We start from the raw sequence: 14128 nt of genomic DNA, 5'->3' as shown, positions 1-14128 counted from the left end.
TGTCCTGGAACACCACTATAGGAGAATCCCCCTTTCACATAGATTTTGTCCCGGTGCCTGTGGCCAGTTAGAAACAAGCTAACATGTTTTGCTACACTCTTCCCTTTATTATGCTATAAGGAGCAACTTAATCCAGCCAATTTTAGACAGATATCCAAGTCTCCCTTCAAAGGATAAAATTAAGAACCTTCTTAAAGATGAAAAACGACAAACAACTCTATGTGCTGCTAAATTCTGTGCAGCTGCCATTAAACTACATGGTATATATGTAGGACAGAAAGTTTCCTCTTTGATTTAATCGAATAATATGACTTGATATTTAGCCAATGGCATGCCAAAGATGAGTTTTAATCATAACATGTTTTATATTTGTGAACTTAACACCCCTTTTTGTATTCAAATATTTCTCTTTTGTATTCATTCGATATTTTAATTGTGTATTTAAATTTTGGTCTGAATGACGGTATATAAAATTTGACTTGACACCAGCACAAGACATCTTAATGTAACCTGTGCTTATTTATTCCCGTAGGGGCAGTTATTTTCAAACTTATTTTATTACCCCCCTCCTGGGAATTTAATGAACTAAAATTATGGGACACACATTTTCTAAATGAATAAAACAAACATCCTTAGTTCTAATATCTATTAAATGAATTCTCTCTATAAAACAATATTCCTTCATAGAGCAGCATTCCATAGTTACACAGCAAAAAATCCACATCATCCGGTGACAGGATGAAATATGGATTGTTACTATAAGATAAAGATACCTTAAAAGACATGGGCTGTCAGCCAAAATCCACTTACTCTGAAACACTCGCATTAACTTCAACGGACCTACGCTGGAATAAGCGGTTTGTGGACTGCAGCCAAAATCTAGTGCTTTCCATTCGAACCCTTTATAAAATATCTTATGTAGTTACATTCATGAATGTGTCAATCTGAGAACATAAACTGCTAAAAATTAAGTAAAAGTAAAATAATCTTACTTTGCAATGTGTCAGGCCTGCACAACTCATGACTCATCAATAATGGATTCACGAAGTACATACTGAGGCCTGCCAGGTGCTTTGGCTTTTAAAAGGGATTTTAAAAGACAATCATTCTGTTGCCATCTTCCTCCAGCAGTCCAAGATTTGTATTTGTTTCATTTGGCATTATCTCAGTGATCCCTTCTTCTTAAACAATGTTTAATTGCATTTTTTCTTAATGTCTTTGTACTTATTCCAACTCTGCTTTTCATTTGTTTTCATTTTGTGTATTTTGGAGGGACTTGCTTTTAACGGTTTTAAAGGATGCTTTTATCCTGTATGTTTTGTTGTTGGCTGCCTTGGTGGTCCTGGTGACGGCAGAAAGGTGGGATATACATTGTGTGTATCTGTGTAAAGTAACTTAGGTGAAGTGGTGAAAGGAAGATAAGAATGAGATAAAAAGTGTGGCAGTCTTCAAGCAAAGGTTGGATACACACTTTTCTTGGATGCTTTAGGATGCTTTGGTCTGATCCTGCGTTGAGCAGGGGGTTGGACTAGATGGCCTGCATGGCCCCTTCCAACTCTATGGTTCTATGATTCTAGTGTGCTCAACTAGTGATAACTACAACGCAACTAGCAGTGTGCCAGAATGTCTCAACAGCAAGACATAAAGAGGTCTACCAACTGTTATTCATTAAGCTGGTAAACACTAGTGAACTGTATATTATTCAATCTGTTGGGGTCTGCTTGTTTCGCTTTTTTAAAGTTCTGGTTTGTTCACAGTACTGCACTGTACTCTTTGTTCTATAATCTATATGGAGGCCCCCAAGCCAGTCCATCATATTATATTCAGATGCATTTAAATTGAATGTTTAGAATGTCTTGACACAGAAGGCTATTTGGATCAACCACAAGATTCTTCCAGCTGTATGATTTCCCAATATATAGCAGTCACCCAAGCACTGAAAGTGACTGATGACATCCTAGAGCTTTTAAACCTCGAGAAGAATGAGATGAAATATGTACAACGAACAGAAATTATACCTGTTTTTATCTGTCATGTATTTCAAGTCTAACTTGTTTAATGAGGAACACAGCTAGAACTTAGTTATGATATATCTGAATGTCACCAAACATTATATCCCCAAAGGGTTGCCAACGTCCCCAACGCCCAGCAGGGGATGGGAAACTAGGGTTTTTGCAGTCTGGAGATGAACTGTAATTCTAGGGAATGCCCAGATCCCATGTGGAGGCTGGCATCCTTATATCTCCATCAACTTTTGCCCTTGACATTTAGTAATGCAAACATGTGATTTCACCTTATTTCATTATAAGTTTCCCCACCTATATTCCATTTCATGAGCTGCCATTCATGGGAACAGGGAAACATACAACCTGATAAGGCCATGCCATATATTTTGTACCACTAGACAGTACTGAGAGATAGGGAGAATGAGGGAAAGGTACCCCCAGAATCTGCTATAACATCTAGTTAACAGTTTAAATAAAACACACCTTAATAGTATCAGGATGAAGGGTCAGAGCAAGTGGAGAGAGGTTGAGCACCCTGATCCCCAAAGGATAGGAATGTAGGGTTGGAATATTCAGGTGGGAAGGAAATCCAACAGAAATGTCGCATTCATAATTTAGGCCTCAGGAACATCTATCACATATTTGATCTGTTCTTTCCAATCAGCCAATGACCCCCTTCTCTGTCTCTCAATTTAGAACCAAGTTCAAAGGCATATAGCAGAACTCTTTACCCGTTCTAGTATCCATGTGTTTCGTTTCACAGCTAACATGCCCTTTCTGAGCAGGAGAGTTGCCAGACCCTTCTCCTGCAGTTAAGAACTAATGTACTCAGCTACAGGTGACCACAGGTGCATTGATGATGAGACCTTCAATGAAATTGTATTATTTAGATTGTTGTTGTTGTATTTGTTTATGTTATATATTAATTCGTTCCATGTATCCCCCCATGTTGTATGTATGTAAACCACCCTCAGCCATATGGAAGGGCGGTATAGAAATAAAATAAATAAATAAGTCTAGCATCTACCAATCTATTATTTTTTGAATTATACTCCTAACTCTGTGAAGATGCAAATGAAACAAACCCCTTAATTTCTACTGTTTACAACTACTACCTTTGCAAATGGTCCCAGTCTGAATGTAGGGAATGTAAGAGGTTAATGTGTCCAAAATATTACGCAACTGCTATCTTTTGGATTCAACTAAACATTCACCGCAGTGTTTTCGAGCCAACAAACATTAGTCCTCTATCTGAGCATGCTGCCAATTAAAATGTTTTTGTATGGGTAAAACTCAATGTTAATTGAAGCTATGGTATATTTAAAAAAGAACTCATGCTCAGCTACTCCAATAGGCTCAGACTTTCCAATCCCCATCTGTAAAGAGAGCTGGTCTCTGAGAACTGTATTTTCATATCCTTGCCTAAGACAGGCACAAAACAGAAATGCTGTTGTTTCTGTTTAAAGCAGAAATGCTTCAGTCACTCTGCATCCTTGAATCATAAAGCTAACTGACTCCAGGCCATTTTACTTTGAAAAATTCCCCTTCTGCTAAAATCCTCAAAGCCATCTTCTGTTAACTTTGACCTATTAAAATGGATACCTGAACTAGCTTTAAGGGCTTGGATTTCCAGAATGCTGGTCTGTAGCACTGTATAATACAAATGTTCTGAGAAATACTGAACAGAGTTTTTAAAGTGGACTATAGACTTTAAGCTCATTCTTACACACCCTGTTTAACAGGATGATACTGGGAATTATCATCCCACATGCCTCTTCAGGAATAATATTATCATAAAATTGACAACTTTGCAAGTCCTATTTAGGAACAGTGGTAATAAAAATGTACCACTTAGCAGTTAATTATGTCTTTCCTCCACAGCTTGAAATGTGTTTCAAAGTATTAAGTAATTCTCACAATACCTCTGGGTGGGATGCAAGTATTATTACATTTTAATAGACAATTACTTGTAATAGATAGACAGTCTGAGGCAGAAATAGAAAGAACTGCATTCTTTAATGCTTTTAAGGTTCAAATGTTCAAAATATTTAAGGTACCTGAAATGCTGAACTTTATGATTATGGAATAGCCATGGTTAGGGAGACTAGATTTGAGCAAAGCCTACAAAACAAGCCCCAAAGCAGTTTGACACAAATTTGCTATACTATTGTTCTAAGGGAATAGAATTATCTTGCCAGCATGATGGTGGCTTAGTCATTAGAAATCAACTAACCTTCTCTCTAAGCAGAACAGGAGGTTCAGTTAGGCCTCCTTCACAAAGACTGCAGCCATGTAGGAGCAGCTTGTTTGTGTGGGCTGCTCAAGTCTTGGTGCAAAGCCAGTCAGTACATCAGAATTTTCAGTCTGTCATGCTCATCAATACAAAAGACTCGAGGTTCAAGTTGCATGAGCAGACACAAACCTCACTCACAATAGGTATGTCAAGTATCCTTGAGCAACAGGTGATAGAGGGGGTGTTTTCACTTCAATAAGGTCAAATCTTTTGATGGGTAATAATGAGGTTCACGAAACATAGCAGATAGATAGATTCAGGTGGGTAACCGTGTTGCTCTGGAGCAGTAAAAGAAAGTTTGGAACCTTTAAGACTAGCAATATTTAATTCAAGGTGTAAGCTTTTGAAGTATGCTATGCACCTTGAATAAAATTTTGTTGATATTAAAGATTACACTGGACACAAACTTTGTTCTATAGCAGACAGTTGGACTGTAACCATGGAAATATGGTCACCACGTACTACCTGTTGTTAGAGCTCAGCCTCACTTTCTTCATTTGAACTTTAGGAAGGAAGCTCTCTAACACCCTCTAGCCCTGTATTTTTCAGCCTTTTGACCATGGTGGACCCGCTGAAATATTCTTCAGGCGTTGAGGATGCCCCGAAAATGATGTCAGTTTGGTGTAGAACAGACTGCTGATCAATTGATCCATGAAGCTAAACAACTGCAAGAAAGACCCAACCCCTCATATAGCCTTGCAAATCTTTAAACCGCTCCTGCAGAGCGGATTAAATAAAAGGGTAAGGGCTGTTGGGGAAGAGTTAGGGCGGGCCCTGTCCGGGATAAAAAACTCAGAGGGCCCAATCAGGAGCCGTGAAGCTCCTTAGCTCCTCCTGAAGTTCTCTATTCATCCAATTAGGCTTCTTAGATCCCCTACCATGTTTTCATCTTGCTGGAAAAGCAATGGCTTGAGTATACAATAGCTCTTAAGGAGCACCCACCATTACTTGCTCCTCTGTCTTCCAGCATTCTTGTCCATGGGATGACATTTTATTACCATCTCCAAAGTTAGTTTGACCGATTCCAATGGATCACTGCATAGTAGAAAGAAGTTTTATAATGTACCATCGTTTGTACCTGGTTCAGGGAATTGTTTAGCTTTATTAATAGGGTTTTATAGTTTTTATATTATGGACTGTTTTTATGACTTGTGAACCGCCGCGAACTAGCTTGCTGGGAGTGGCGGTCAATAAATCTCACCATAAAACAAATAAATAAATAATGTATTTTTATTTATTAAAGCCCACCCTTTATAAAATCTAACATACATGTGTGCCTATGAACTTCCTTGGCCCCACATCTCAAAAGGAATTCTAGGAAATCCAGGGTCCTCACCTTCTTCATTCCATCCACCAGCTCAGTATTAAGTATGGCCAAGCCTCTCGTAAGTTCTTCCATCATTTGATAAATGAAATTGTCGGCCAAGCAGGTAAGAAAGTTGCATGACTCTGCATGTTTAGCAGTTTTCTTCCCAGCACACATCAGGGAAATTGAAGTCACTCATAATTACAAGGTCCTGATGCACAGATATTCTATCAGGCTGCTCAAGGAGGGCAGCATCCACATCTTCACCCTAGTCGGACAACCTGTAGCAGATGCCAACCACTATATTCTTTGTTTTTCCTTCCCTTATCTTCACCCAGATACTTTCAACCGCAATGTCACTCTCCTCTTCTAGTATTTCTTGACAGACATCTCCTTTTCAACTTTTTGTTTTGTTTTTTACAACTCATATCCATCCACTACTGCATTCCAGTCATGGGAATTGTTTCACCAAGTCTCTGTAATGCCTAATAAATCATATATTTCAGTCTGCATGAGAAGTTTAAGCTCTTCCTTTTTATTGCCAATGCTTCGGGCGTTGGTATATAGGTACCTGAAGCCTCTTAGCCTTTTGTTCTGTTTGATCTGTCCTTCCAAGGTGTTGAAGTGACCCTGGGAATCTTAGATTATTGTTTTGCATCTGAGGTGCAAAGGCTGTTTCCTCATCAGGCTGAGCAGTTTACAGCAAGCCTGGATTGTTATCTCATTCCTGAGTACCTGTCTGGGAGATTGCCATGGTATAAGAGCCTCCAGGACGATATTCCCAGTTCTCATATATTGCCTCTTATAGTGAGAAAGAAGTCACCCCGCAAAAGATTGCTCAAAATGGCTGCAATTGTAAGCCCAAACTGTGCCAGTATGTTCCGTTTTCATGCAGTTCCTCTTCCTTGCAGAGTGGTCAGCTACAGCTGCAGGAATAGAACACATCAGGGCCATGTCATCCTTGACAATCTCCCCTGTGCCTCCTGTCAAGAATCAGCCTCCCCAACAGAAAGAAAGTAATCTATCTTCATATCGTGAGCTTGATTTATAGAGTTGCCAAAAGGCCTCATCAATCTAGCACTCAGCAATCTCCAGCGCTCAAGGCAGGGGGGGACTCAAAGAAGGGACAGGAGGAGCAAAGAAACAAATAAAGGTAGAAAGGTAAATTTGAAGAAAAGACTGAAGAAAAAAAAATCTAAGCTTAAATCTAACAAGAGTAGGAGCTTGTCTCCGAAGCTGCTCTCCTGTCTGAGGTAGGAAATAAATTGGACAGCGTCACTCCAAGGCTGGAGACAGGAATCTGTAAAAAAAATCACACAGATGTCCTCCACCCTCAGAAGATAGAAAATGACCCTTATTTTAGAAATTTATCATGGGTTTACACCCTATCATGGGGGTGTAGAAAGGTACCAGCTACACATCAGGAAAAAATGTTTCACAATCAGAGTAATTCAATAGTGAAATCGACTGCCTAAAGAGGTGGTAAACTTCCCCCGTAATGGCAGTCTTCAAACAGCAGCTGGACAGATACTTATCCTGGATGCTTTACGCTGATCCTGCACTGAGCAGGGGGTTGAACTAGATGGCCTGTATGGCTTCTTCCAATTCTATGATTCCAACATTCTAGTGCACTGACCTGGATGACCCAAACTACACTGATCTTGTTAGATCTCAGAAGTTAAGCAGCACTGACATGGCGAGAATTTGGATGGGAGAACTCCTAGAAAGGTCAGGACTGTTTGCAGAGGCAGGCAATTGCAAACCACCGCTGGACGTTTCTTGCCTTGAAAACTCTACAAGGTTGTGTAGCACACAGCACATAAGGCTGCTATGACGTAAAAGGTCTGTTTCCTTTTCTCTTTTTTCTGTTTTGTAGGGCCTTTGTGTATTGCGTTCCCCCCTCCCCCAAAGCTATGCTGCAAAACTGTCAAAGCAATGTTGATTGTTAGGATCAATTCCTTTCTTGCAATTCCCCAAAACACATTTGTTGCCCTCTCCTGTTTGGCAATTAAGAAAGGCTTATTTTGGTTAAGATGGAATGCATGGCCCTTTTCTAGACAGCAATTTCAGCTGTTATTAAGCTTTAGCTTCTTGCTTATCTCAATAATGTATTTTTGCCTTGTTCCACACACCTCTAACTCAAAGTGCCAGTGAGATGTGGACAGAGAGAAGGGACAGGCTCCAACTTGTTCCAAGCAAATCTATAAAAAGGAGGCCTCAGTGATCTTCCAACTTGCACACACGCACACACTCCAGCTCCTAAAGCTGTGGATGAAGTGAGAGCAAATCCACGGAGGATAGATATTTTAAGAACACCAGTTATAGGTAAGTGACCTTGTTTTCTACTTCATTAATTGCTTCCCCAGATTCCAGACGAAAACAGAACATGAAAGGTGTTTGAAACTAAAAATAGCTTTAAGTTTCCCCCCTCCTCTTATTCCTGCAATTCTTTAACTGGCCAAAACTCTTTTCATAATTCAGTTCTAAAACTGATAGACAGAGCGCAAATTAATCTTTCAGTCCTCATTTTGTGATGCAAAGTATATGATTTTTAGACTTTTAGACTCGGCCACCTATCACCATGGCACATGAAAACCCATACTCAATTTTAGTCATGGTGAACTCTCACAACCTCTCTGTGATCCATATTATTTGTTTATTTACATAAACAGCTACAAAAGCAGCATGCAGAAACAAGAACCGATAAAACTAACTGCTTAAGATGACATGTACAGGATTTCACAGAATCTGAAATCATATTCACAGTAGACAGAACAATCTGTGCTCCCCAAGATACAACACCCCCCCCTTACGAAGCAAACAGAAAAGCTGTTTCTCAACAAATCTCATTAGTTACTACTACATTTCTTCCCTGCAGGATTGTGCCAATGTAACTCATACCTTGAGGGCCAAAACACCATTATAGTAGTATGTAAGGCAGCCACACCAAGTTTTACCCCCTTCTCCTCACCCCATATATTCATCCCACAGTGTCCTCAAGTTTTCTTAACTGCATGTCTGGATAAAGGCCAAAATACAGATTTATGTTATTATTCTATTATTCAATAATAATAATATTATAATAATATTATTAGGCCCTAAAGAAGTCTGCCTGGTCTCAACCAGGGCCAGAGCATTCTCTGTTCTGGCCCCCTCCTGGTGGAACGAGCTCCCGGAGAAGATCAGGGCCCTGACGGAGCTTAAACAGTTCTGCAGGGCCTGCAAGGAGGAGCTCTTCCGCCAGGCATTTGTTTGAGACCAGATATAACTAACAGCGACCAAAGGGCCCCTGCTCCCCCCTCCCCTCAGAACACCACCTATACACTCTGGACGTGTTTGTATGTTGCAACCTTGTATTGTTTATTGGTTATACAATTATAATGTTATATGTTTACACTGATCAGTTATTATTGCACGGTTATTCAAATATTTTATAGACTGTTCCATGTATTGTTCTTATGTTATTATGTAAACCGCCCTGAGCCCCCGGGGAGGGCGGTATATAAATATAATAAATAAATAAAGCTGTTTCAACACCTTCATGCTCAGCTCTTTGCATTTCCGATTCCTGCCAGCAGAAATGCTCAGCACACTAGCTTTAAGGCCCACTTACCACCATCTCATCTAAAAAGGATATGAAGACACCTTTCATTTCATGTGCTGTGGAAGTTCCTGCCCATTGTCAGGTATGCTGGCCAGTTACTTCACATGGAAGTCAGAAGTATAGCTACTTTATTTGGGCAGGGGAACAAATGAAGCAGAGGGAAAGCCTTAAAAAGAATAAGAAGATCAGACCCCCCCAAACATGTTCTGGAGGAGTTTACCAGCTGTTACCTCAGAATGGTATCCAACCTGTCAGCAGTTATTTAAATATTTACATCATATTTAACAGTTTTTATGAAATTCCCAAGATGCATAATAAATTAAGGAAACAAACAATTAAAATATAAACACAAATATGTCTCAAACAAATCACAAGCAAGAAGACAGCTTGATGCCAGCAAGAAAAACAGCAGTCACAGAGAACCTATCTGGAACGAAAGCCTCTTTTGAAAAAGAACCATATTTACCTGCAGTTCAACGCTTTTGGGAGAGAGTGCCATAATCCTGTTGCTACTGTTTAGAGTGCCCTTAAGGGCCACTGCCCTGGGCAGAAGATGAAGAAGGGCTTTTACTCACACTTGGCATACTCCTGGTTTTCTTGAGTGTTCATCCACAATCAATCAAATTGGTTTCAGCATGGTTCTTCTGCACATTTGTCCTCTCTCTGCATTTCTGCAGCTGTAGTTTACTTTCTTCTGCATTGCCTTAAATAATCAGGATTTTTAAGGGATGGCGCTGTTGATATAAGTGGCAATACAGACCCACTCCCCTTTTACATTCAGCACATGTTTACATCAATAGCTGTGATTTTTTTAAAGTCATAAAATATCAATATACTGCTCTAAGGATAGGACAAGCAGGTTCTGAACCCTTCCTTCCTTCCTTCCTTCCTTCCTTCCTTCCTTCCTTCCTTCCTTCCTTCCTTCCTTCCTTCCTTCCTTCGCTTCAATGAGTTTCTCTCACAGAGCTTTTTCCTTATAGTTCCGTGAGGGAAAAGGTTAGGAACATGCTTTTTGAAAGAAAGAAAAAAGTGAAAGCTGGGAATTCTGAGAACCTGCTTGGCCTATCATTACAGAAGTATACTGACCAATATTTGAGTGCCTTTTAAAAAAATGTTAAAGAATGAGGCCACATGTCTTCAGGGCGGGGGGGGGGGCGAGGGAGTTACTTGGTGATAACAGTTCAATCATCAAGACGTGTGCTGGGGGTCTATGGGAGAGGGTGGGACAAAGAAAACAAAGAGAAACATTCCTACAAAACAAAAAAGATTGATTCCAAACCAGCCTTCAGGAAAAGGGGTCTCAAAAGAATCAGGAAAAAACCAGGGGGGAAAGAAAAAGAAAGTGAAAACCAAAGGCACAAAAATGCAGGCAGAAATCATGGGATAAACCAAAGAGTACGAGTCCCAGAACGAACAGGGAAAAAACTGTGCTGGAAAGCCTAAAATGTCTCTGAGATAGCTCTTAATGCATAAGCCCACATGTGAGTAGGCAGTTCTTTTGATAAGCTGGACACAGATATTTTAGGGCTTTAATGATTAAAGCCAGTACTTTAAACTAGGTCTGGAAAAAGCTTACCAGTCCATGCTGCCAGTGCCTCCCATCAATACCTGGATAATGCTTTCTGATGACTTCAATAACAGCCCCATTTGGAGTGTTACAGTAATCAATACATCTAAGAATCACATGGCCTCATCCACAAACACTTACATCTATGGAAAGGAGCCATGTACAGAATAGGAAGATGTTGCAGTAAAATCTTTGAACTTGTGAAGACTGAAAAAGACGGAGGAGGGGTTAAATCCCCCCCCTCCAAATGGAAGAGCATTGGCCTGCACTTCTGCAGACAGCTTTCACTTATCATAGCATGGGAGAGAAGGAGGAACCAGACAAGCCTGCAGCAAAAAGGATACGGACAAAATTGAGAGGGTGCAGACAAGAGCAACAAGGATGATCCAGGGCTTGAGGATCAAGCCCTATGAAAAAAAGGCTGAGGGATTTGGGACTGTTCAGCCTGGAAAAGAGGAGGTTGAGAGAGGACATGACTGCTGGTTTTAAGTATTGAAAAGTTGTCATGGGGGGGGGGCAGGGAAAGGTTCCTGTTGGCAGCAGAGGATAGGACCTGCAGTAATGGCTTTAAATTCCGTGCAGGGTCCCACAGGTGGCAGTACTCTCCCCCACATTATTTAACATCTTTATAAGCCCTCTGGCACAGCTGGTCCAGAGTTATAGGCTGCAGTGTCAACAGTATGCCGATGACACCCAGCTCTATCTTCTCATGGACAGCTACCCGGACTCCCCCCCCCCCCCAGATACATTTGCCAGTTGTTTGGAAGCTGTTTGTTAGAGCAAAGTTGCCTGGAACTCAACCCCTCCAAGATGGTGGTCCTATGACTGGGCAGAAAGTTGGCAGACCAGGAAGCACATCTACCCAGCCTGGCTAGGGTGCAACTCAACATCTTGTCCTCAGCCGGGAATCTGGGAGTGATTCTGGGTACCTCCCTTTCTATGGAGGCCCAGGTCACAAGGGTAGCCCACATAGCATTTTACCACCTTTGCCAGGTGGGGCTATTAGCTCTCTATCTTGCCCCGGACGTCTAGCTACAGTGTTCCATGCAACAGTCAAAACTAGGCAGGATTTCTGTTACTTGCTCTATACAGGCCTACCCTTGTCCTTGTCCTGGAAACTTCAGCTGGTGTGGAATGCAGCTGTTGGGGTCCTCACAAATACACCTTGGAGGGTCCATACCCAGTCTGTGCTGAGGCAGCTGCATTGATTGCCAGTCCTCACCCGGATCAGGTTCAAGGTTTTGGTGTTGACCTTTAAGGCCATTCACGGCTTGGGCCCTGCCTGTCTGAGGGACTGCTTGTCTCATTATGCCCCCTGCAGGGCACTTCATGCAGTTGGTGCTAATCTACTAGAGGCCCCTGGCCCTAAAGAAGCATGCCTGGCCTTGACCCAGGCCACGGCCTTTTCAGTCCTGGCCCCGACCTGGTGGAATAAGCTCCTGGGAGAGCTGATGGCCCTAACGGAACTATCAGAGTTCCACAGGTCTTTGGCTGAGGTCAGAGCCAGGAAGAAGAGGGGACCCTTCTCAAGCTATGCAGTAACATCAGGCATACCCACTCTGAGGGGTGGACAGCCACAGGGATCGGGGGAGAGACTATACTGCCAATCTTGTTTTATACTCTTTTTAGCTATGTTCTGCTGTTTTGTTATGGGATGAGGTTTAATAATTTTGGGGGGAGGTTATATTGTTCCTGCCATGAGTCTCTGGAGAGTGGTGGACTAAAAATCAAATCAAACAATAAACACACAAACATGTTGAACAGTACAGGCTAGATATCGGGGGGGGGGGGGGGAGATTCACAGTCAGAGTAGTGCATCTCTCACTGGTGGTCTATAAGCAGCAGCTGGACAGATACTTATCCTGGATGCATCAGGCTGATCCTGTATTGAGCAGGGGGTTGGACTAGATGCCTGTATGGCCCATTCCAACTCTAGGATTCTATAACTCTGAACACAGCTAAGTTGCTGGCTCAGACACTATTGTCTCTGTGTGTGTGGGAGACATGAGCTGCCACCTCCCTCAATAGATGCACTACACGTGGTAGTGGAGGGGCATGAGCCCTTCCACCCCTTACCAACACAAGCAAAGCAAGGGAGGCAGCACTTCTGCCTCATCCACAAAGATAGCAGTATTGTAAAAGATGTCACTTCTCCAGGACTTATCCTCACCCTCAGTATGCACAAACTGAAACATATCTTTCAAACAGGACAAGGACCAGAGGTCCCCAACCTTATTTAATTTTGAGAAGAGATAGCTGCCTTAGGAGTTGAAGAGGTGGATTTAATAATGTAATTTTATCATGCATGTTCTAAATTGTTACATCTTCAACACGACAAAATAGGCTCTGAAATGGATGCTGAGGCCCACTTTTTTCTCACACAATGTTCAGGCCATGGTTTCTGCCATTTCACCATCTCTAGCTCTTTAGAAAGCCAATGCAAGGGCAGTTCGGAATGAACCACCTGAGTGTCAATTGCCTGGGTCATTCTTGTAATTCCAGAGTTCAGCAAGGGCTTCAACAGAACTCCAGCAAGAAAATTCCTCTGATCCACTAGAAAACTACCAGTTCCTAAGAGAGAAGGTGCAAAATTTATGAATATTTTCATGTGAAAAATTGGGGAAAACTGAAATATGCAACTATCAAACCTAAACTTCTTTTGCTGGATGAACAGCATTAAATCCTTCATTTGTAAGTATTTAGCATACAAAATTGCACTAGGCATATTTACGGAATTTAGAAGTATAACTACTAGTATCTTCATTTTCTGTAAGAAATATTGTGAGTATACCCATGAAACAGTATTAATTGTTGACAACATTGTTGACATTTACCCACAAAAATTATTGAAAATGTTTACAGACTTTTCCCCAGTGCTCCCCAATTTTTCCACTGTAAAAACTGAAAACTCCTTAAAACTGATAACTCACTCTGGTCCTAATTTTTCCATTCTTATTCCAGGTCATTACATCTCTGCAGTGGACCAGCCTAACTGCTCCTCCCTGGCTCTGCAGAACCTTCATCAGAAAATTATCTGCCTAGGATAAAGGAGTCATATTAAGCTCCTCAATTTATCATGATTTCCACTGTTCAATAAAACATGCTACAATGCAATTCTAAATGCTGACCAGAATCTTGAATTCTGCCATCTGTGAATCCGCCTCCTGTATAACCTATACAACTTTAGGTCTTACACAATAGAGACTCCGATTTCCTCTGCTCTCATTAATGTGATGCTCCTATCGAAACAATACACATACAGGTAGCACTGCATTAAAGATCACTACAGAAGTCAAGATGAACTTGGCAGTGAAATACTGAGGGGGGAATGCTCAAATGCTGCTGGATGGTG

At 41.3% G+C, this 14128-nt stretch overlaps 1 protein-coding gene and 1 long non-coding RNA gene across 5 annotated transcripts in view; one reads left to right on the top strand and one right to left on the bottom strand.

Moving 5' to 3' along the window:
- The window catches only part of RGS7BP (regulator of G protein signaling 7 binding protein), a 61478-nt gene that overhangs the window by 33055 nt on the left and 14295 nt on the right, over positions 1-14128 (bottom strand). The gene's annotated exons all lie outside the window — the stretch shown is intronic.
- Positions 7712-13897, top strand: LOC143842286 (uncharacterized). Its single transcript, XR_013233054.1, has 3 exons — positions 7712-7930; positions 13279-13467; positions 13738-13897. It is a non-coding gene; the product is annotated as an uncharacterized LOC143842286 (long non-coding RNA).

Source organism: Paroedura picta, chromosome 7 (assembly GCF_049243985.1).
Source record: "Paroedura picta isolate Pp20150507F chromosome 7, Ppicta_v3.0, whole genome shotgun sequence".
Lineage (NCBI taxonomy): Eukaryota > Metazoa > Chordata > Lepidosauria > Squamata > Gekkonidae > Paroedura > Paroedura picta.
Note: the sequence above shows the minus strand (reverse complement) of the source record. Positions and strands in the feature narration are given on the sequence as shown.